General features: G+C 40.6%; 1 protein-coding gene across 4 annotated transcripts in view; it reads left to right on the top strand.

Moving 5' to 3' along the window:
* add3a (adducin 3 (gamma) a) overlaps window positions 1-26,078 on the top strand; it is a 70,040-nt gene that overhangs the window by 5,702 nt on the left and 38,260 nt on the right. The window contains exon 1 of one of the 4 annotated variants that reach the window (XM_083906171.1): window positions 21,685-21,807. The exons of the other annotated variants lie outside the window; for them this stretch is intronic. The gene's annotated coding sequence lies outside the window, so the exon portion shown is untranslated. Of the gene's footprint in view, window positions 1-21,684; window positions 21,808-26,078 lie in introns of those variants that run through there. 4 annotated transcript variants of the gene reach the window in all.

The raw sequence follows: 26,078 nt of genomic DNA, 5'->3' as shown, positions 1-26,078 counted from the left end.
CCATAGTTTTGTTAGTCCAAAAACAATGACTTCATCATTCACTGTGAAGCTTTACTCTGTTCTGGCAAAAGTTGACTCTAGTGGTGATGATGAGGCTGAGCACACAGCCTTTCGATTTCCCCTTAAATCTTTGTCTTTATTTTTTTCCCCTCTTTCTTAGCTAAAACCTGGAAGTCGTTTATGAAGTCAGGATGGGGTTTCTCTGTCCAGAAGTGGATATGCAAGTAGGCCTCAGTGAGTAGGGACTTGACTTTGACATCCCACACCTCCCATCAGGGGGATTGCATCAGTGGAGCTAAAGATCTCAGTGCTGGAACCATCTGTGGTTGCATTTTTTTCAAGCTTTAACCAAACCTAGTTACAAAGCAGAGGCAGTGTTTACCACAGCCACAGTCTTTTAACACTCACCCACAAATGATCAAAGACAAATATGCGCACTTGACTGCAAGAAGGAAGACAATTGGTAAACAAACAGCACAATTCATTACTAATGTTGATTTTCAATCACAGAGAACAAAGGTTTGTGAGGACTAAAGACAATTATAGAGGAATGCAAAACAACCAATGTCAAGTGGATGAAAAGAAAGTAGAAGGAAAAATACATGAACTGTCAGGGGATTATGTCTTTGTGTACCATGGATGGTACTTATACTTAACTGAACAGATGTTCAGCTAAAACGCTTTAATGCTACAATTTGGGGGAAGATCTGTGGGTCCACAATCCAAAGCGATCTAATCACTGTGGGTTTGAAGTTTGGAGAACACATCCCAGATTCTTTACGCATGAGAGAAGTCCAAGAAGGGAAGTGGGGGAGAGAAAACAATATCAGTGTGAGTGTGCAAGTTTCCTTAGTTTGTGCAAGACAGAGTCATGTATCAATTTCATGGGCCAACGGTCGCAGCCCTGATGAAATGAGTTGGAAGTTCAGATTGAGAGGTAGGAAGGGAGGTTGAACAAGCCTCCATATCTTATCTATACAGGTATCTGTATCAGTTCAGTGTATACACTACCGTTCAAAAGTTTGTGGTCACCTATAAATAGTTTTTGTGTTTTCCATTAAAACTCATGCTTTTATTCATCAAAAGAGTTGCAAAATGAATAGAAAATATAGTCAAGACATTGGCAAAGATAAGGTGGCATTTTCAGCTGTGCTAACATCATTGTACAAGGGTTTTCAAGGGTTTTCTAATCATCCAATAGCCTTCTAACACGATTAGCAAACACAATGTACCATTGAGAGATGGTTGATGGAAATGGGCCTCTATACACCTATGTACATATTCCATTAAAAACCAGCTAGAATAATCGTTTACCACATTAACAATGTATAGAGTGTATTCCTGATTAATTTAATGGTATATTAATTGAAAAAAGTGTTTTTCAATATCAAAAAGTAAGTGGATCGGGTATTTGATTGTTGTTGTTATTGTTCTCTAAAGTAATAAACCATTACCCATTTAACGCATAAATCAACTTGTTTCTTCCTCTCTTAAATAGGTCTCAACATTAAGCCTGACACGAGTAAATCCACAGATTTATTGCTCTGCCTTGGCCTCTTAACATAGACCTTCATCAACCCCTCGTCTCCTGTGAGGTCAGGTCACTGCAGTGGAACTGGCAGCCTCTGGGTCATGGCCCCACTAAAATAAACTCCCAACGAGACCAATGTTGGAGTATATGTTTGAACTCTTATTGTACATACACGACAGACCAAGCTGCACTGAGCAAATTGCGTATGGTTGAGATACCCACAAGCATGTCCTACTCCAAACAAGAGTGATCACAGCTCTTGCTGCGTCACAATAAAAGTTTTTTTTTCGTGGTTTGTAAGTGGAAACATTTGAATTACAATTTAAATCTTTCTATGTAAAGACTTTTCTCTTTTTAACAAGTTATTTAATGGTATCAAAACTCACTTTCTCTGGCAAATTTGGTAACTTTTGACCAACCATCACCCTGACGCGTATACCCTCACAGTTCAGAATATAGCATTGGTAAAGATCATGAATAATACTTGGTTCTAAGATGGCCTCAGTATGGCTCTGCTCGCTACAGTAGAATGCCTGCAAATTACATTGCCAATACAATAAAGCTCATCTCCCCATTTTGGCGGTACGATCCAGGTTATTATTGATTGTGTGTCTGCGTATCACTTCTGCCATCTCAACAATTATATTTAATATTGGGTCCAGTTCTGTTTTGATTAAGTGTGGGAGAGAGAAGCTCTATGCGTCAGGTTCTGTATTTTTTAAATGATGGATTTGTGTATATATGACGTCTTGCTTGAGAGATCTCATTGCTCTGAAGGATGCTACCCGGGTCAGACTCGCGTTTGTCATCCGCGCTGCTGAACTGGCTTCTCTGGATTCTGCAGCTTCCCTCGTGCTGCCTGGACTTTGGCAGGTAAAGCAGCTAGAGTTATGGAAGTCATTAAAATTCCATGGGAACATGTGGACACTTGTTTATTTTTCCACCAAGGCTGCGAGGGTGGAGAGCTGCCAGGACGCTTGCACTGTCCTCTCAGCAAGAAAAGAGTGTGGACAGTGTGCGAGCGAGAAAAGGAGGAGGAGATGAAAGACAGATGAGCCGAGAAGGTAGGGATGAGTGAAGCAGAGGAGAGATGGGATGGAGGGGCTGGGAGATGGAGGGAGAGCGGAAGCTGTTGGAAATAAGGAAATAAGCGTCAACCCTCAACTGGGTTCCAAACAGAGTTGCACAAATGAACACTGAGGTTCCAGTGAGCCGTAAAAGAAGTGGATTAGTGATGGATTCGCACATGGACTAGAGGCGAGAGAGAAGAAGATGGGTGGATGCACAAGGACAGAGATGACAACATATTGTTTTACTGAAAATAACAGTTACAAATAAGCAAAATCTTGCACTGAATCATTTCTCCCTGGACTCTCTTAGCCATCCTGCACTCTTTGGCCATTAAAAGATGTCAGATGGCATCATGGCAACTTCCTCAGTATGGTCATCGCCCACCAACTGGCCATAAATCTTCCCTTCCTCAATTTTAAATATGGAAAGATCATTTCATGCTCTTTTAAAAAAAACAAAAAAAAAAAACACCATTTCCAAGAACTGCTGGGATGGTGGGCGTTTTTTGATTGGTAAAACAGAAAGAAGAAAAAGAAAGGAAGGAATTTTGAAAATGACTATTCTGTATGCCGGGGCAACTTTAGAAGACAGAGGAAGGGGCATCACTTTGAAAACTCCCTCTCTTGTCTAGTGATGATCGTGCGTCTACCATATGGCGTTATAGTAGCTTGATAGTTTTTTTTAGAGAGATATTTTAAAGATACTACAGGACGAATGAATTGAGGGATGAGTATGATGCCGTCAGCCTGGGCGGATGAAGAGACAGAAGAAGAAAGACAGGAGTGATGGAATTTCAGGGTGGATAGTTGTGGTATTACCTACACAGCTGAAAAATGTATCAGAGAGATCTTCCTTGTTACTGATACTCCCCTAATCGTAGGCTTGGAGACATCGATTGCAGCAATAGGCCTTTGGTAAAGCCATCTCTTTCCATCTGTTTCTCTCTCACTCTTTCCCCAGTGTTTGGTCATTTATAATTAAAAGTTGGCACTGCAGTGTGGACCCTGGGGGTGATCCGAGCATTTACCTGCCTCATCAACAAATTGCTGTCTAACTGAGACACAGCACGAGAGTCTACATTTTCCTCCCGTCTAAATGTAGCCTCCCAGGCGTTGCTGGCGTCTGACCCAGATCCCAGTGTGCAGTTTCATTGCCAGTTTAAAGTAGATATATTATACCCTATTTCTCCAATGTAACCTAGTTCCCTGGTGTCCTAATGAACATATCTGTGACATGCTTTGGTTAAAATACCTTAAGAATGAAACACCATGGCAGTTCACAACAGCCTTGTTCAGAAAGGTCGGTTTTGAGCGCCTGTCTCTTTAAATGCCAATGAGACACAGGAAACTACGTCTGCGGCACTGAGGCTCCGGCAGCTAACAGCAGTTAGCATTTGGAAAAGCGATATTTTGCCGACTCTAGCCGGCACATTGCCGTCGTATATAAAATGTGTCCACTGGACACGTAAATCCTCTGAGGCTGGAAGTTTGTGTAGAACTCTGTGCTGCACTGTGCAGCCAAGAATAGAACACTTGGCGGACTTCTGCTTTTCTGGATACTATTGCCCTCGCCTGTACTCTCGCAGTTTTTTAGGGGCAGAGCTCCACGAGACAACAATTCCAGGAATGTATCATTATGAAGTCACAACGAGTGCGGAAGTCAACATTGCGTGTTTTGTCTCCTGTACTTAGACTGAGGCGGACCACAAAAACATGACTGAGTCATCTTTTTTCACACTTTGCCTACTCATAGGGCCTCCAGAGTCCCAAAAATGTAAGTATTAAAATTATTATAAAGTTGATTTTGCATAATATGTCCCCTTCTTTTGGTCAGATGCTGTTACAGCAGCCTAATTGCAAACTGAACGTATAACTTAGAGACACACGTCCACCTGGTTTCTTCAGGACCTTGAAAAATATTAAGGAATTTTCACTTTAAAGCTCATTAGTTTGTACACAGAAACCAAGTCATCACCAAGTGCCGTATTTAGTGCAAATGTTTTGTTGTTGTTTTGTTTGGTGTTGGGTTTTTACAGCTTTGTTGTCATTTTTAAATTGGGGAAACTTGTGGGAACATCTTATAACTTTTCATCCAATGGCTGAATTGACCAAACCAGAAAGAAACAGCAAGACTATATGGACACAAAATACTTGAAGATAGGGCAGACGATAAGACTTTCGGCCAATCAAAACATTTATGATATTATATTAAGTTTAGGAGGTTTGTGTTTGATTTTTGTCTTAATGTTTGTCTCAGTGAAATGCTTTTGTCACACTAACTGACTGCTGATTATTCTTATATTAAGAACATTCACAGACCAGCTTTGAGTTGATGTTGATGCACAGTGATGAGCTGTAGTTCCAAGTAACCATTAGCCTTCAAGAGGTTTTGTTGAATGAATGTAATCTTTATCCCAACGGGGGAAAAAGATCAGACTTCTAAGTCTGAAGGTTGAAAAGATAATTCCTTGTTCTTTATGATCAGCCGTCAGTTGTGTAATCCTTCCTTTGCCTGCTTTGCTCGTATTCTACCTTTCTTGAGGCCTCCCTTTCTACAGTGGTTTTAAGATGTCTGTCATTAGATCCTTTGGTGTGTTCCTTGTGTGGCTCAAGTTGACAGTAAAGTGTGTGATCATCAACTGTGGAGAATCTTAGGATCTTTCTGTTAACATGCCAAGTAGATAAAAGAGCAAGATGTATGTTTTTGACAAAGAAAGCAAATCAAATGAATGCCTTTCTACAACTTCTAAGCTGGACCGTATCTTTCATCTTGAGGTTTTTCTTTTTGTTTTGCTAAGCTCCTGTATGCTACACCAAAGCTCCAATGATGACGGACATTTGTTGCCTGTTTTTTAAAGTTTAGACTCAGAATTAGGCTTAGATATTTTAAGATATTTATAAGTCCAGCAGTCAGCTGTGGTGGCTGTCAATGGTTCACCCATGCTCCATACTTTTCCTTCCTGATTGCATCACTAGCTCTTGTTGGTGACTACTAGTCATAAGACACAGTACACTTCCTCTCAGGAACAAGATAATGTTGCTACAGTAATATGCGTTAAGCTCTTCCTGACAGGGGAGGATGGTAGTTTGTGTTTGCGCTGGTGCCATAATGGGAATATGAAGGTTACGTGAGGAAACAGCTGCATTCGCTCACAATATACATGCACATTTCCACAGAATTCGCTCCTCTTGATCTGGAAGGTTGACAATATGTTGTCATTTATACAATTATGAAAAAATATGTTTGGTTCATTGACATTTAAACCTACGTTTACATAATTTTCCACCTGTGGGTCGTTGGATATCCTTATTTTCCTTACTTTTGTCTGTGTTTTTGGACCTTGTTCGATACAGATGAGTCTGGTTTTACTGCCCTGAGTAAAACTCTCACCATGTTTCTTCAGCTACTGGAATAGATTTGTGGTATAATACCTGGAAGCAATGTTACCCAACACACTGCAGAGAGACTGTTTTGACTTATGTTTGAACCTCTGCTGCTCTTACTGATGTTGAATCCCATTTTCACAGCTGCTTGACATATGATTAATATGTGGCAGGCAATGATTTGGTTGGTTTGTGAATGAAGTGTGGGCTGAGGTTTGTAGGGTAGAGTTGCATAAAATTTAACAATCTGGAACAATTCACGTAGATGGTGGAGGTCTAGATCGGATTATAAGACTAGAAACTAAGAGTGATGAGATAATATTGATATTGGCATGTTGTTGCAAAAAAGGGTCAAGCATCTATTATATGATGTGGTGTATTCTCATCTTCCTTGGAGGTCTTATTACCCATAATTTGAAGAGTCTCTTCACCAAACTTGATAGTTGGCCTGATGCAGGTTAATCTCCGCTGTTGAAGACTTCATGAATGAAAGCTCCCCAGAGAACGCAAGTCTAAAATGGTTTTGATGTTGTCAAAGAATTTCCCACGGTTGGTGAGCGGACTAAAGAATGCTCAGTCAGTGGTCGGAGAAATCTGGATGCGGGCACATGCACAATCAACTCGAACGCACTTGGACTCAGCTGAAAGTTGGGACTTAGGGCTATGACCCACTGTCCCACTGCTGGGCCTCACATCCTGACAGGAAGCTTGTCCTTCCGTCACACACATTTGTTCAGCCAGAAAATAACAGTGATAAGGAGATGACGACAAATTAATAGAATTAATTACGCAGACCACAAATGTGGGGAAACGTTTCCTCCATTACCCCCAGACCACATATTGAGATCCTGGCATCCTTAAACTATCTGCACAATCTTCACTATTATACTATTTGCAGGGTTCCTGGTGGGTGCTTAAAAATGCCTTTAAAGCTACTGAATTCATGAATCAAAAACAAGGCCTTACTTGGTATTAAAGTCATTTCAAGTCTGTTAACACATGCCTTCCCCAGTAAGTGTTTCAACTCAAGCACAATGGGAATCCAAGCAGTGTATTCCCACATGCATAGAGCCAAAAACACCTGGGAAAGGAACTTGTCAGCAAACAAACACCAGGTATTTCCCAGTTCTTTCTGGTCTTCACCAAGCCTCCAACACCTGGTCTTTGATACTGATCCCAGGCCCTATGCAGATGCCTGACCTTCTGGATGTCACCACCATCATCATTGGTTGCCTCTACTTTTATTTCCATGTCGGATGCTTTGTATGGATTTGTGTCACAACCCCTAAGGCTTGAGCCTGGCAGTACCGGAAACACAAGCACACATGCTAACATCAGAGGCTCTCTTTCCACTCTGTTCTGACAGCTTGTCATTGAATGGTCAGCTGTGATAGAAGGGGTCAAAGCACAGCATAGTGACAGGGACTCGCTGAGAGGAACTCTGCTGGTTTCCTTTCCTGTTGTGGTGGAGATGTGCCAAGATTTCCTTTCAAATAAAACTCATTGAAGCGGCCAAGGCCAAGTATCAGTGTGTGGATGTCATTCGTTGAGTCCAGAGGTCACATCGGGCCACACTGTAGCCCAGAGCAGTTTTGTTGCCTTTAGTCCCTGTAAAACTGTAGTAAATATTTAGAACGCTCTAGAAGAATGATCTTCTGGGCCCACGGTTGGTGTAGTGGTTAGCACTCTAGCCTTTGCAGCTAGAAGATCTGGGTTCCTGGGTTCGAGTCCTGTTTGGAACAACTTCGGAACAAGGGCCTTTCTGCAAGGAGTTTGCATGTTCTCCCCGTGTGTGCGTGGGTTTTCTCTGGGTTCTCCGGCTTCCTCCCACAGTCCAAAAACATACGATATCGGGATTAGGTGACTTGGTCACTCTAAATTGACCGTAGGTGTGAGAGTTCCCAATGTCAGCCGAGCACCCCCCGCGACCCTCTGGTGGAGGATAAGGCAGTAGATAATGGATGGAATGATCTTCTGGCCTACCTGTTTGCAACTAACCGTCCCTGCCCACCCAACTATTCAGCCAACTTTGCGGTTCCACACCAGGCGATTTCCGGTATGTAAAGACGGATGTATCAGTTTAATTTTTCCAACCGCAGACAATTTCATTGACCAGCTAAATGTCGCTCAACCATTGGCGACATCATTGCTGTTTTTGGGTTTGAAGAAGAAGAAGCGTGTGGTGGTGGTATACCTCAGCTCACGTTTGTTTTGCTGGTTTTTGACGTCTTCTTCTGCTAAACGCATTAGTTCTTCGGTTGATGTCTGCCCTCTGCTGGTATAAACCGTAATACTCGGTATGTTAAGTGAAATGTCACTCAAATGGATGGAAACGGACGTCGTCAGTGAATCAATTAATGATTTTAATGGTGATTAACAGACTCACGGTGAATGATTACCATGCCTAGCTAAGTCATAGTCTTGCTCTGGTAGATAAGTTGTTCATGCAATTTGTTTTGACCCGTACTCATTGACAGCATTTACATGACTTGGTTTTTGAAGAGTTCGTAAACTTGTGAAGAACAAACCGTGGTAGGTTGAAGTATTATTTGTTGACAATAAGTTCAATGTGGCTCCATTCTGTTCTTCAATTGCATTCAAGCATTCAGTGTTTGAAAATGTTATCAAATGTCAAAAGGAAACTGTTAATAGTATAATTCCTTTGATACAGTATAAGATGTTGCAAAAGATGGACCAAAATGTCAGAAGTCCAAGCGGTCAGACGTTTTTTAAACCACCATGGCGTATAAATGCCACAGTCCTTTTAATGTTTCGGATGTGGGCGTCTTCAACCTTGACTGACCTTGGAAGTTTCTAAGCTTCAGTAATGCCTCACAGGCCTCGCTTTGATACAGGCTACATGCCTATTGTTGGTTTGTTCCTTTTCGGTTTCTGGAGCTCTAAGGTGATTTAAAAGACCTCCTTTTTTTTGCGGGGTAGTTGATGTGTGGTCGTTCTGTGTTCAGGCTCCCAATTGTGTGGTGAAAACAAGAGCAAGAGGCCCATGAGATACTGGTTGGATGAGGTCCTCTGTTCTGCCTTCTTGTGAAATCGAGTCTCACCAAGTAACCAAACAAGCAAATCTAAGCCATGACGCTTTTATGTCTGAGAATGATTTTTATGGATGCTTGGTTAAGCTTTTAGATTTTTATGTCGAGGGGTAAACACTAACATATGGAGTAGTTTTCTTCACTTTTGGAAGTCGTTTGATCTCTTTCTTAATGTCTCAGTTTGGAATAAGAGAGCATGCAAAATATCAAGCATATGTGGCTGTTGAATCCGATGTAATGTCCTTCATTACTGCCTTCATCTTCCTTTCTATCTTTTATAGTTTTTTGTAGTTTAGTTTTTGCCTGGCTCTCTCGGTTTCTCCCCTTTTTTTTCTGCTGGGGTGGGGTCGTCACATGCACAGACACTGTTTGTTTGGAGTTGCCGCGGAAACCGATGCGAGTGTGTGCGCTCATGCCTCCGTGTGTGTGTGTTTGTGCTGGTGTGATGGACCTGTAGTTGTACTTCATGCGTGATGACCTCATCCGCACACAGACCTCGACATATTGAAGCTGTCTGCTTCCTCGGATTGTGTAATAGATGTCCTCACACACACACAAGCCAGTTCTGGAGCTGACGCCCCTACAGTGTTCAGTGTTGTTGCTGGACCATAGGGTAATAAATCTTTGGGCCCATTTCCTCAGCAACAATAGTACAACCATATTTCACAACAGGGACAGTGCACGAAGGCTTTTAATTATTTCATATAGTGAGTTAGAGTCATATTAAAAATAGATCGGATCATGTGTTATTTACCGAGGTGGAAGACACTTCATGAACCACTCATGAACCTATAAGATCCACCCTTCGTCAAAGCATAAACATACACTGTTATTAAAGTCACGATTATCGAACTGCCATGTGACTGTGGACCGCTGTGAAAAGGCTGCATTCGCTGTACAAGAGGAACATTCACACGTACTCTGCATCCGTCACTTCTGGGTTTTTACTGCTGTTATATAACCGTGTTTGATAAAGCACATAAATGTAAATCAGTTACAGATACACGTCACCACCTGTCCGTTTACAACTTACTTTACAAGATCATTTCTCAAACCAGGCCCTTCTGATAGTTTGTTAGTGATTACAAACAACCTGCAACAAGTCGAGTTGCATTGCAAAGAAAATCCCCCTACGTTTCTCCTTTTTACTGGATGGGTAATTTGCCTATTTGCTCCCACATGTCAGTTCAAGCAAAGCCTGTGTTCACAGGCTCAGATTGGTGTGGACGGATTGGCATGGAAACCATTTGCCTTGGAAATGAATGTGAACGTGCGTGCGTGCGTGCGTGCGTGCGTGCGTGCGTGCGTGCGTGCGTGCGTGCGTGCGTGCGTGCGTGCGTGCGTGCGTGCGCGCACACACTAGCCTTTATCCACTGTCTTTCATTTGGGTTTTTGTGTGCATTACTTTTTAGGTTTGTTCTAAATCATCAATGTCAAAGCGACTTTACTGAACAGGTCCAGGTAACTTCAGTGCAGCAGCAGTAAATAAACGTGTTCTGGTGACATTACTGCAAAGACCATACCATACTTATTTTATAGTGTATTGTGTTGATATATATTGCTATTTTGCTGCTTTTTATTAATGAATGTTGTTATTGTTTAAAATCATGATTATTAGACGACATTTTCACGATGATTGATCTTTAAAAAAAAAAGCAACATATGTTTGTTCCTAGTCTTTAAAATTGTGATGATCTGTGCTCACATTTCCATATCAGGTCCCAGATATTTAAAGGAGACATGTTATACCCTATTTTTCCTAGTTCCCTGGTGTCAATCACCCTGCCAAAACAGCCCTGTTCAGAACGCTCTGTTTAGTAGTATCTCTGGAAGTTTGTGTAGAACTCTGTGCTGCACTGTGGATCCAAGAATAGAACTTTTCGTGGACTTTCGGATTTCGGATACCGTTGCCCTCGCCAGCGCTCTTGCGCGTTTGACAGACAAAGCGGAGCTCCACGAGAGAACAATTCCAGGAATATAGTGCATTGTGACGTCCCAATTAGGGCGGAAGTCAACATCGCGTGTTTTATCTCCTGTACTTAGACTGAGGAGGACCACAAAAACATGAGTGAGTCATCTTTTATCACACTATGCCGATAGGGCCTCCAGAGTCCCAAATATAAGGATTTAAATCATTCAAAAGTAGATTTTTGCATAACATGTCCCCTTTGGCTGTGTTTACACCAAGTTGAATAGTTTGGTACCAGTCAAAAGTTTGGACACACCTTCTCATTTGAATGTTTTTTCTTTATTTTCATGACTATTTACTTTAAGTAGCCACCCTTTTCTTTGATTACTGCTTTGCACACTCTTGGCATTCTCTCGATGAGCTTCACGAGGTAGTCACCTGAAAGGTTTTCCAACAGTCTTGAAGGAGTTCCCAGAGACTTTGAGCACTTGTTGGCCATTTTGCCTTCACTCTGTTTCCAAACTTTTCACTGGTAGTGTGTGTTTTTACAATTCCATTGGGAATAGTACCAACATAATCAGCCCCAACTGTTCCATTGCTTGGGATACCAGAGTAAAATGGTACAGTATGGTGAGGGTGGAGCTACACAAGATACACCCAGCTGATTAGGTCACTCACTTGAGATCGGGGGATATCCCATGGAAATCGAGGCAAGTACCTACAGTATAAAATGTTGACATCTTGTTTAGATAAAGCCTCATACCAAGCAGGAGAAAAAGAGCTGCTGGATGTCCTCTATTGTTGTCTGTTGTGTCCCGTTTTGATGTTGTGGTTTGTTGTCGTTGCCCCAGTGCGATGCCACGCTTTGATTTCGCCTGTTCTCAGTCGAAACACAAGTCCTGACCCAGGACTTTGATTAGGGCTAGAAAAACCGGTCTGTACTGTGATAAAAACACAGCATAACTTGCTAGAAAGGACTGATCAGTTCTGTGCCGTGTGTGTTAGTCAGATACAGACTTGTACAAAATCAGAGACATGTATCCACACACAGTCACTGGGTTAGAAGTTCATGGGCTGCTTTCATGCTACATGCACTGCAGCTTGTACTGCCACAGATAAAATAGGTTTTCCTCCTTCCTTCACGGCTTTGATTCAGTGGAATTGGCCTGGATGTGAAGCTACAAAGCACTTTTTTTGTCTCGGAACGTTGGCTTCCATGTCACCGTTTCATCGAATAGTCATACACTGCCTGTGTGTGGAGCATGTGATGGACCGGGTTCTCGTTAACTTCAAAAACGAATCATGTGCTTTGAACCTTTTAGGTGAAATTGAGTGAGTGTGCAGGTATTGCTTCAGCTCTGAGCTATTTCTGACCATGGTGACAGCAAATTTCTCTTGAAAATTCAATCTGACCACAGCAAATCAACCTGGATTAGAGGAGATACATTTTAGCACTTTGTATTTTTATACCTTCTCGGACTATTGCATCTTTTTAATTCTAGTTTTACGTACTTATTTCACAAAATAAACTCCTATCAAGTGTCAATATGAAAACCTAATAAACATGAACCTGTATTTACACCCAGGGGCCAAAGTACCATTGTAAAATTTTGTTCTGTTTTGTTGACGCAAGGTGTGTGTGGTATTCTATTGTGAACAGGGAGTGGAAATGGCACATGCCTGTTTGTATGAGGTTATCTGATATGCTGTGATTGCTGTGGGAGTGACAGTGGTGCACAGGTATGGCAAGCTGTGTTGAGAATGGCTCTCGGGCCTCGACATGCAATACACAGCACAGATAAGGAAAATGATGGCGCACTCCACTGAACCTATAACAGACTTTGTTAACATACATCAACGTCATAAATCAAATGGACTTTCAAACTGAACACTTAGTTCCACTCTGCAGTTTTGGCAGGAATCTAAATGACTCACATTTGTCCTCATGAGAATTCCAACTGGAGCTGGTCTTTGTCTGTCTAGAGAGCTTTTTGGGAAATGTGCAAACATTGTTGCATCATCTGAAGACAAATTGAAGAGCTTCAGGCGAATGATGAAGACAATGACGTGTCAATGCAAAGTTATAAGTTGTTAGTTTTATTATTAGTTGGCAGTTAAGCCAGTTCTTGAGTGTCTTTGCGCAAAGGCTCTCATTTAGCTCTGTATTCCCTGCAGTTAAACACTGTATTTCCGAAGCAATCAGTCACTAAAGTTCTTTTCAGTCGTCGTGCAACTTGACCTGCGATAGCACATCTGACCCAGGTGATGAATGGGCGGTGACTCCCCATTGTCATCACTAGGTCTGGTTTCATCTGCACCAGCAGAGGAAATGGAGTAATAATAACAAGTCCTTAAAATACACACACATGCACACACACACACACACGCGCATCACCCTGTTCATTGCACTCTCTTGTCTCTTCACCACCACCAAAGAACAGGGAACAAATGCAACACTCGGGTGGACAAGACAGGGGACAAGGTGCTACAGTTATTTGGCAGCCAGGTGACCATGTTGTCGTTGACTTTGCACCTAAAATTAACATTTTTATGGAAGAAGGTTTATATGAGTCATTTGGCATGTGCCCTCTTGTTTGCTAGTCATCTGCTTGCTTTGTCATTTACGTGTCTCTTGTCCTTTAATTAGCCTCACAGCAAAGATGGTCAGCGGTTCAGATTGCGGTTCGAGGGCCTTTCTGTGTGGAGTTTAGAGCTGAAACAATGAACCGATTAATTGATTAGACAAATAATTTAGTCATCGATTAAACGGTTTGAAGCTTTTTTCATGATTAAAATTAGATTTCTGATTGTTTTAGCTTCTTAAATGTGAATATTTTCTTCATTTCTTTGCTCCATATGACAATGGTTTGTGGACAAAACAAGACATTCGAGAACATCGTCATTTCCAGGTGTGACAAACTCTGATCAACGTTTTTTGAACATTTTATGGACCAAAGGATCAATCGAGAGAATAATCGACAGATTCATCGAATTGCGATAATAATCGCTAGTTCCAGCACGAATGGAGTTTGCATGTTTCCCCCATGTGTGCATGGGTTCTCTCCAGGTGAGTATCAGTATCGGTCCAAAACTGGTCAAAATCACTGGGGCGGATATCGGACAGATAAAAATGGAAAATCTGATGCAATCCAAAAACCCTATATATCACATGCTTCACTTTGCACTGGCTGAGAATTATGTCTTTGAAATGTCTTAGCACAGATGTGTCGTTAACAGCTTCATAGTTCATAAATGATCTTCAATTATGTATCAAACTAATATCGGTATTGATAATTACTCTACTTTATACTTTGTGATATTGGCCCTGTGACGGACTAGTGATCTGTACAGGCTGTACTTTCGCACTTTCGAGTCAGGTGGTATTGCTCCGAACTTTGTTTTCAGGATAAAGATGTAGAGAATTAATGATTGAATTAACAACCAGTCATAATGATCCCTCTCATCGCTTGAAGCAGGGGTCTTGTCAGTGTAGACGGGGGCCAACTGTGCTGGAGGAAGAGGCAGACTTTCCTGGTCACACTGGAGTTCATCACTGTAAATGTGCGTGTCTGTGTGTGTTTCTTCTGTCTGCTAAGTAAGACAGCTGCTCAGACAGTGACAGCATTGTTCCCAGCGAGCGCTCCAGGAAGTGAATCTGAACGTGTCTCAGTGCGTTAGCTGCTCTCAAACGCGGATTAGTGGCTGCTCAGGATCACTCGCACACAAGCGTAAAAGTCGACGGGCAGTTAAGAGCCAGGTGATCAGTGGAATGACAGCTTGAGGTGTGATGGTGATGTTACTTTCAGCCCTGCAGGGTTAAAAAGATGATGACCGAGGCTCGCGCCACCCCCTTACCCTGAGAGTCATAAGGGCTGATGACAAGTTTTCTGTTATTCATGACCAAAAAAACAACACAAATGTGTCTTTAGCCTGCAGATGTTCCTGGTCAATACATTCATTGAATTATGTGACATGTGAAACACTATTGATAAAATTACATTTACACTACTGTTCAAAAGTTTGGGGTCACCTACACAATTTGTTGGTGTTTTCCATTAAAACTCACACTTTTATTCATCAAAAGAGTTGCAAAACGAATAGAAAATACAGTCATCAAATCAATGAATTTCCCACCCCTTTTGCAAATACATCCTTTATTCCTAATTAGCTCTGAAAAAATAAGCTGCAGTTTACTTTTTCAATGGGACCACACACATATTTAACGACGAACCGTGTATATTATTTTTTAACACCAAACGTTTTGAGACTTTTTCACTTTTAGGGCCGTGACGGGGCTTATGCTGGTTCGCTGTCATGGTTAACTGGTAACATAATAGAATGAGGCCACGAATGTCCGGTAACAAAACCCCAATTGAAGTGGATCTCTCTCTTGCTTGGTTTTTTCCCCCCCAAGAAAAAGTCTCTCGCAGGTTGACTCATGATGCAAACAAGCTGTATAAACTGATGAGCTGTACTGTACTCAAGGGAACAACTTGAACTCTGTGTCTTTTGGGAAAATTATGTTTGAAGTGAAGGTAGTCAAAACAACAGTAAAAAAAAAAAACCCTGTCTCTCATGTCAAAGGATTGGCCTCATAACCATTAACTGAATAAGTTCTATTTTCTCAAGAATTACCACATCTGTCAGTTCTCCACCACAGGGTCCCCACAGCAGTTGGAAAGTTGTTTCTGTTCTTTGCTAGAAAAAAACGTAGTATTCCCATTAATGAGCTCAAGTGTTTTTACATTCCTGAACAGTTAGCATTGGTGAACGTGCCCCCCTTTCTCTTCCCCCGTTACTGATCAGTGTTTGGTGGGAAATGCTGACAGAACACTGATAGCAGTAACTGGACACCAGCATGCATTTAGCCCGGCCGACGCTGAAGTCTTCCTCTATTCTGTTGTGTTTTGCTTTTGTCCACCACTTATCACAGGGGTCAAGGAGGGGCCGACTCCAACAGAAATATGGGATTACTTAAGAGCAACGTGGTGTGCAAGGCACGTATTCATCATCCGACTTGATAACGGTTACATGGAGACTGTAGCGTATCAAGCACCAACTCGCCCGTCTGGGTTCAGTCTAATGTGTCACATCAGTCAAACTCGAGCAATAACAGTCATTTGGGCTTCACAAGGTCATGGTTACGTATTGTGCGGAGACGAGCCTAGTGTTGTCAGCCTGTACACTCACTGGCCACATGATCAGGTACACCACTTCAACTGGTCATTCACGCAAATGTAAATGCAGTTCATGTAAGCATGTATGCATGGCCATGACCACCTGCTAGAGTTTAAACTGAGCACCAGAATGGGCGGAAAAAGGTGATTTGAAGCTCCCATAGCCCAGAAGTTACAATTAACGATGTTTTTTGGTGTATCTTTGCCATTACCTCGTTAATGAAGCCCTAAAGTCGAAACAAACGGTTCAACCACTGCTGAGAACGCTGGGTTTTATTTTATTCTCGGTCTCTCTGCAAGCGGTCTGAAAAAGCCTGGAATCGTGACGTGAGGATCCCGTCTCCTGAACAGCAGATCCTCCTGCTCCGGGCACATCCGGTTGGGTACATTGAACCGCATAAGGCAAATAGAACATCTGTTGTAGAGGTGTTTCACTTGCAACAATCAAATCAAATCACAGTCCGTCTTCTGGGGGTTAGATTTCGGTCTGAAACAGCGCAGCTGACGAGAGCTTCAGTAAGGAGAGATTTTGATCGGCTGGTTTGCAGCAACTACGAGGTTGTTGACCATAAAAACGAGTTAACGTATGTAAGTAGACCTCCATAACTTTCATATATGTGTGATAGGACCACTCATCGGGCGCTTTAAGTGGCTTTGAAAATAGCATGGTTGTTGGTGCCTGACTAACCGGTTCAAGCATTTCAGAAAATGCTGGTCGCAAAGCTATATCTTCTACATCTTTAGGGTTTACAAAGAAGGAAAAGATATCCAGTGAGTGCGAAAATGTCTTGATGCCAGAGATCAGAGGATTGCCAGGATGGTGATAGAAAAGGCAACAGTCGGTCTTTTACATAATCGAGCTAAGGCCATAGTCCGACTAAGACAGGCAACTGGACAACCTGCCGAATCAGAGTGTACATGTGGAGGAGAAAATTTTAACTATTTATTGGTCGTGTACATCTGAATCCCCCTCTGTTGGTGGCGCTGTGTCTCTCTATCGAATCAGTTTCCTGTTGACCTTTACGTGACAGAAAAACAAACGGGGAGATGGACAGTGAGATGGATTGTGCTGTGGTTCTGTATGTTTTGTACTAGCTGAACATCTGTGTTAATCGTGATAGAAATTAGATTGAGCATGGCTCTTGTGGTTGCACTGTAGTTTATACACCGTCTCCTTTTGGTGCATGCCCAGAATGCCAATATCCACTCCAGTCCAACTAAGCGTGTACATGTTAGAAGTAATCGGACTATGAATGACATTATCCAGGTATGTTATTCTGACTAAGACTAGCTTGATTGTCGTCGATGTTTACATGACTTAATGTTTACATGACATTAAGAAAACCAAAAGCTTGTATTAGTCTGACTAAAACCGGCAAAACAAGCAAATTGTTGATCATTTGATGACAGCCCCATGATAAAGAATAGGAAGAAAGACTGTTTGAGGTCTGATTTTCTGTGAGGACCATCATTAAGTGATATACGAGTGATGCAACAAGATGTTCCTGCAGTTATCTCCATCTTATCTGAATTATAGTAAGTAACTAAAGCGCAAGAGCTGCTCTGTGTTGGTTGAACTGAAATTCTGAAGGTTGTAAACGAGGTGTGTATTTTTTATTACACAATTTTATAGCATAATTTCTGCATATCTGCCACACATGTTACAATGTCAAAGATGACGCTCAGTGTGAAATCAACAGTCCCTTCCTGCTTTTCCATGCAGGGCTGTGCTCTCGGAGCATTTCTTATAATATAATTCCACAGACCGGCACTGCAAGTTTTTCCCATTATTTTAATTTGTGCATAGCGCTCGGTTTGTAGAAAGGGACAGTAAGTCTGTCATGTGGCGACAGCAGGATGATAGATCTTGTTTGTTAGAACAAACCATCTGCAGCCCCCCGAGCAAAACACTCGACTTATTTCCTCCACATACATGTGATACTATTTAGAGGAATCAGCCTGTTTTACATTGCCAGCAGCACCAGATCATGTCTGAGGTATGTGTGCGCAAAGAGGGACAGTGATCCAGTCCCTGGTTTTAGGGATATTGAAGCCATAAGTTGAAAGTATTATACGCACATATGTCTGGTAAAAAGAAAAGTATTGTTGTGAATTCATTGAGGGTAACATCATGATGAAAAACCTTTGAAATTGTACATTTATAAAACCATAAAACACTATAATAGACCAGGGACATCACTATATTGAATAATTTCAAATCATGAGACGCATTTTAGGTATTAACTGCTACCCGTGTGTTTAATTTGCAGTAATACACACACACACAGACAGGTTCACACACATCCTTTTATGCATTAGTTCTCTTTTATTTGGACTAAACTAACCATAACCAGTTAATGCTGAACCCTCAACTTAACCTAACCAAGCACTATTCAAATCTTAGACCTACACTCAACCAGTTGATCAGGAAGTAGGACCAGTTTTTGGGTCTCCATGACGGCTTTTGATCTTGACAATGTCAGTTTTTGACCCTGGAAAAAACAGAGGTACAACACACACACACACACACACACACACACACACACACACACACACCCACCCATTAAGTTTTCTCACCACCATTATTTGTTATTCCTGTGATTCATCCTCATGACACACTGGCACATATATTTGCACCACTTGCCTGAACAGGTATTCCACTTTGCTCAACGTCAGATCCCAACAAGCACAAGTTCCACCTCAACAGCCACCAGAAGCTGCAGGAGGAAATTAGCTGTGGAAAACCCGAACGCTGAGCTGAAGTTTAATTTCGGCAGATGTTCAGCTTCAGGGTAGATCATCGGAAAGGGTCTGGCTTGGTTGTGTGTCGCCGCAGTAATGATACACTTAATCTCACACGGCTATGCTTGAGTGCTGTGAGCGCTCCTTATTATCTGAGCTGTGAGGTGGTGGCTTTTGGCATGCGCAGGTTCATTACCCTGGAGCTTTCAGGCTGACATACTTTGGCACTGAAAGTCTTCTCTTTTGAGGTGAATGTGATATTTTATGATCGAGTTCCGTGCCAGACACACTTTTACAAGACGGTTCAAAGTTAAAAATGTATCTACAGAAGAGAGAGATTTATGTATATGTGTATATGTATGTATATGTATGCATTATTATATATATGTATATGTATGCATTATTATATATATGTATATGTATTTTTATATATATATATATATATATGTATGTATATGTGTGTGTGTGTGTATGTATACGTGTGTGTGTGTGTGTGTATGTATATATGTATATGTGTGTATGTATATGTGTGTATGTATATATGTATATATATATGTGTGTATGTATATATGTATATATATATGTGTGTATGTATATATATGTGTATATGTATGCATTATTATATATATGTATATGTATTTATATATATATGTATGTGTATATGTATGTATATGTGTATATATATATATGTGTGTGTGTATGTATGTATATATATGTGTGTATGTATATATATGTATATATATGTGTGTATGTGTATATATATGTATATGTATATGTATATATGTGTATGTATGTATGTATGTGTATATATATGTATATATACACATGTACTATATATATACTATATAGTAATATAAAAATATTACTATATAGAATTACGGTCCAAAATAGAAAAGTAGGATCGCTTTGGGTTTGGCTGAAGTTTGAACCATGTCCAAATATTTAAAAAGAAAGAAATAGAAGAACAGCTTTGGGTTTTTTCTAATGCGGTTCAGTGTCTGCCGCATGGCGTGGCTTCAGATAGGCTTTGTTTTGGGTTTGATGGATCAACAGATAGAGAAACTTCCTTGTCGCCACGAGAAGTCTCTGCAAAGGTCAAAGTGTTTTTTTTTCCCCTCCCATTTTTAATCTAGCTGTTTCCCCTCTTATCAGACAGTTTTGACCACAGTCTCAGCAGTAAATTGAACATTTTGCAGCTTAGTTATAGACTACCGTTCAAAAGTTTGGGGTCACGTAGAAATGTCCTTATTTTTGAAGGAAAAACACTTTTTTTCAATGAATATAACAGTATATGAATTAGAAATCCACTCTATACATTGTTAATGTGGTATATGACTATTCTAGCTGCAAATGTCTGTTTTTTAATGGAATATGTACATAAGTGTATAGGGGCCCATTTCCAGCTACCGTCGCTCCAGTGCTGGGGTTGTATCTTCTAAGCATGTCAATACCCTAAAGCTAAAAGCTTTATTATTCAAATATTGATGCTCATTAAGGACCTTGGGCAAAGGCGAATGTTAGGGTTTGGTTGCCTTCGGGTCAAAGGGAGCAGTACTGTGTGTACTCACTGAGAGGGGAGGTGTTAAACCAACCAGCTTGCCATGAAGAAGTCAGTGATCTGTCTGAGGGCAAAAAGGCCAGTGGGGTTGTTCCCCTTACGCTGCTGTTCCTGGATCAGACTCTCCAACTCCTCCTTGAAGCCCTGGGAGAAAAGAGTGTTAGTCAGTTAGTTTATTTATTGTCCCCAAGGGGATTATAATTGTTGAGGGTAAGAAGGCCAGTGGAGAATAAGAGTGACACCTTGATGATCCTGAAATGCAGATCGGAGATGCTGTGTGGATTACAGTTCTTTCAATAAGTTTTAAAACATGTTTTATAGCCTTTAAATGTTAGTAGAGCACAACTGGAAAGAACATAAATAAATGGCGCCATTTTCAACCATCTTTTACATCACAATTTCCTTTCCTGGGCTGATTTTCAGTATAGTTGACTGCAAACTTTTGAACGGTAGTGTAGGTGGAGCAGGTAATAATTTACTTCTGAGTAAAAAATTATTCCGAACAAAGTTTTGCTCCAGGCTCGGCACTGGATCATAAACGGCTACTGTGGGTCTGACCTTGACCTCTGATTGGGCCATGTGACCCCGCAATCATTGTCACATTTGCTTTTTGAAATCATCATGACAGTGGGCTCCTAAAGTTAAGCCATCGTGGCATTTCAGTTCACCTTGGAACAGGGCTGCTTTTGGGTGACTGCCAGCCAAACCCATAAACACTGACCTTTAGTACGCTCGCCTGGAGGGGGAGTGGAGGGTGTGAATGAGAGGCATAAAGAGAGAGAAGGAGCATTGTGGAATGTGGGAGAGAAAGTGAATGGATCACAGAAAAAAGAGAGAGATGAGGGGGGAAAAAAGTCCAGACCAGACTAGACAGAGAGAGAGGGAAGTCGAGAGTAAGCAGGGAGGAGGGGTGATTAGTGTGTGAGCCTGTGCTCTGATTGGTTGAGCAGCTTGTGTGTGTGTGTGTTTGCCTGAATATCTTTGTGTGTGTGTGCGCTTCTAGCCCAGTGGGCGGGGGATTAAGCGTTCGTCACGTGGTCCCTTTAGCTTCTTTACCACACAAACACACACCCTCATTCTCTGAGGACACACACACACACACACACATACAGTATACGCTCACAGCTGTTGATACTCCTCTCACAGTCGGAACACTGGGGCAGTGGAGGAGAGTGGGAGAATCTCCTGCCTGGAATATCTGGACAGACGAGTGGACCGACTCTGTTCTAAGTCGTCGCTGCCTGGCTTCCACTCTTTAACCCTTTTTTATTTACTTCTCTGGATCTCAGTGTTGGAGCAGAGTCAAATAGAGTCATGTGTGTCGCCTCAGCCGCCTACTGCCACTGCCTGCTCTGTCCCATTCACTGACTGAGGACGAAATACAAGGTTGGTGAGGCTTGGCTAATTTGTTTATTTACTGGTTTCCATGTGGAATATGAGAATTTGATTCCTCGGGTATATCTAATAATTTATGTTTTACCAGCAGATTACAATCCCTAAAACTGACTTGTACTATGAGGGGAATTCCACGAGTATGTTGGGCAATGGGCACTTATTCAAGCAAACACACACACTCCTGCACTATAAACACACTTGGCAGTAAGAGTGCGGTGAGTGTAAGCACCAGAGATTAGCTCTGGCTATTATCTCATATGTGCACAGCACAACAGGCTGTATGTAAAGGCAGATAAGTGAGCATCGAGCACCGCTGCAGTGAGGCGAGCGGGTCTTCACTGTTCGAAAAAGTTAAGAGGAATGTGCGCACGGAGAATCCAGATAAGGATTGTACAGTCTGCGCTGTAACCTGCATAAGAATCGTCTGCTGCAATAACACAAACAAAAACACACTTCCATCAGATACCTCCGTGCATAAGTTGACAGACAAAACACGAGCAGCTGGCACGTCGGCAGCAGAAGTCTTCCTCAGTCTTGGAGAAAAATCCACTGTGGCGATCTGTAAAGCTGCAGAGCACTTGGCTCCAGTTTCACTGCTGGATCTGTCATGCAGTTCTGTTTAAACGTGCACACACCTGCTTCGCGGTGTGCACGGACTTGTGCACGTGTCTTTGTGTTGCCGTTTACAATGTGAGTGGATATAATTAGCCAATTTACAGATTATTTCCTGGTATTTTTGCTGTTGGGGTTGAAACACAATCCAAAAGGCTTTTTGACTATTTTTAGGCCTGGTGTCCTGTCCACGCTTTGAAGCTTCCCTCGACTAAGACACAGATACAGTATGTATCTGACTTTCTTTACTCTCGTTTGTTGGTGGTGTCTTTCTGTGACGTTTTTTCGAGCAGAACTGACAGAAACAATATCAGATAAAGACAGAGGGATGACCCTGTCGGAGAGATTTTAATCAAAAAATTTCATTATGTGCCCTGACTTCATATCTGTCCACTCCGTCATGTTAATCAGCTTAAATCTAATGTTAGGCATGATTATATGTAAGAAGGCTATTAGTTGATTCATCGATTGGTTTATGGATAGGAGTTTAGACTCTTGATCGACAGTATATACATATATGTATACATATATATGATTGCGGCATCAGATATATGTATGCATATATGTATATACGTGTATATATATATATATAAATTTATATACGTATATATATATATGTGTATATGTGTATGTATACATATATATGTATGTCTGTATACATATATGTATATGTATACATATATATGTATATGTCTGTATACATATATGTATATGTATACATATATATGTATGTATACATATATATGTATATGTCTGTATACATATATATGTCTGTATGTATACAGACATGTATATGTATATACGTATATATATATATATATGTATTCGTATATATATATATGTTTATACGTATATATACGTGTATATATATATGTTTATACGTATATATATATGTATATACGTGTATATATACGTATATATATATACATTTATATACGTGTATATATATATACGTATATATATGTATATACGTATATATGTATATACGTATATATGTATATACGTATATATGTATATACGTATATACGTATATACGTATATACGTATATACGTATATATGTATATACATATATATATAAATGTATATACGTGTATATATATGTATATATGTGTATATACGTGTATATATGTGTATATACGTGTATATATGTGTATATACGTGTATATATGTGTATATAAGTGTATATATGTGTATATAAGTGTGTATATAAGTGTGTATATAAGTGTGTATATAAGTGTGTATATATATGTGTATATACGTGTATATATATGTGTATATACGTGTATATATATGTGTATATACGTGTATATATGTGTATATACGTATATATATATAAATGTATATACGTGTATATGTATATACGTGTATATGTATATACGTGTATATGTATATGTATGTATATATGTGTATGTATATGTATGTATGTATACATATATATGTATATGTATGTATGTATACATATATATGTATATGTATGTATACATATATATGTATATGTCTGTATACATATATGTATATGTCTGTATACATATATGTATATGTATATATGTGTGTATATGTATGTGTATATATGTATGTTTATATATATATAGATGTATATATGAAATAAATCATTAATCACTTTATTTACATGAGAAATTAATACCAAATGGCCATTATGTAACGTGCCCTTTAAATATAGTTTTGTCCTACCCCAACAATCTCTTAGTAATTGACTCTTTTTGTCATTTTACTTATTTACTGTTTTAAATATGAGAACATCTTGCAGTATTAGCCTGTTGTTGCCTGTGTGTCTGGGATTCGCACGATTCATCAGTAACTCCTGGTAACCAGAAACATGTCTTTCCTTCATGGTGGGTAATTAGTTTAATGGCGCTCTTTAAATAACTGTTGATAGATGAGAAAGTTGTCACGGACAGCTTCTCCGCAGATGAAGGCGGCTTATGTCTGCAGTGGCGGGTGATGTAGAGGGAGGGAGGGAGGGTCACTGAAGGCCACAGGGTGAGAGGTTGCCGTCACCTTGCCTCAGGCTTTCGGTCGCAGTCGAATGCCCCTCGCTAAACACACAGCACACCTCATCTATCTGCCACAGAATAATGGAGCTTAGTATCGCTCGTAATCGGTTGAGTTCAAAACTCTGGCCTTGTTGTGGAATTTGACCAGGTCTTATTCGGGAAGCTTTTAATGGAATTAGAGGCGAGCATCTGCCGTGCGGCATGAAATGTGAATGGTTACAACAAAAAAACAACCAACCACCTAAAACCGTCCAACTGTGGATCTCTCTCGTGACAAACCAGGTGGTTTTGTGGTGATGGGTACAATGATCTATTGACAGAGGGATTGGGGGGGCTGTGTTTATAGCTTGGAGCGGCCATGTGTAACTTTATTTTGCTAATTCCTCATCTAATGTCCTTAGATGTATTTTTGATTTTGTGTCTTTTAATGTGTGTTTTTTTTTGGTCAGCATTCCATTTTCAGTTACTTGGTCCACGTTCGGATTCACAGTACGTCATCAGCACGCTACTATGACTTCGGTCTCTGTGGATGCTAATCAGTGAGCGGACGAGCTAAGCGATGCAGGGGGATGGATTCGATATCAGCTTACATAACTCTGCGCTGGCCCAGCTGCCTTCCATTAAAGAGGATTGTTCAGGCAGCTTTTGTGCATTTCCACAGTAAATCATATCTTTAAAAGGAAGACCAGGTAGAGAGCAAGAAGCTTCCTGTTTTCTAATACGATTCTCTGGTTATCTCAAGAAACACATAATAGCAACTAGAAAAGCACTCGGAGAGCGCAGACCTCCGCCAAGGCAGCTCAGCCCCACCACAAAATAGCGATAAGAATAGTGATAACGTCTACGGATCGCAGATCCATATTCGTCCGCGACTTTTCGAGTTATGTTGCTAACAGACAAACAAACAAAGTCCGGCAAAAACATAAATAAAACAACAGTCATTGGCATGGAATGTTCTGTTCTGATTTAAAAATATGTCTGTTTGCTTTTATTCACACTACTGCCTACATTTTCTTTGTTACACTACTATTCAAAAGTGTGGGGTCATCTATACAATTTTGTGTGTGTTTTCCATTAAAAGTCACTCTTTTATTCATCAAAAGAGTTGCAAAATGAATAGAAAATATAGTCAAGACATTGACAACTTTTGAAATAATTCAAAATAATAATTTTTCCCTTTCGTCAAAGAACCAGCAAAACTGTTTTCAGCTGTGCTAACATCATTGCACAAGGGTTTTCAAGGGTTTTCTAATCATCCAATAGCCTTCTCACGTGATTAGCAAACACAATGTACCATTAGAACACTGGAAATGGGCCTCTATACACCTATGTACATATTCTATTAAAAAAACAGACGTTTGCAGCTAGAATAGTCGTTTGCCACATTAACAATGTATAGAGTGTATTTCTGATTCATTTAATGTTATATTCATTGAAAAAAAGTGTTTTTTCCTTAAAAACTAAGGACCCAACCTTTTGAACGGTAGTGTATGTCTTGTACCCTCAGTGATGCTATGCCAGTTAATCCACAGACGGGGCGTTCTTAAAACCTTTGTTTGATCTGAGGCTGTCATCTCTCGATGCTTATCTGTGAATCACTTCACTAATCTTGGCCATGCTTCCGAGTGGCATTT

This window comes from Microchirus variegatus (assembly GCF_963457635.1).
Source record: "Microchirus variegatus genome assembly, chromosome: 19".
NCBI classification, from domain to species: Eukaryota; Metazoa; Chordata; class Actinopteri; order Pleuronectiformes; family Soleidae; genus Microchirus; species Microchirus variegatus.
This window is presented reverse-complemented; position numbering and strand designations above follow the sequence as displayed.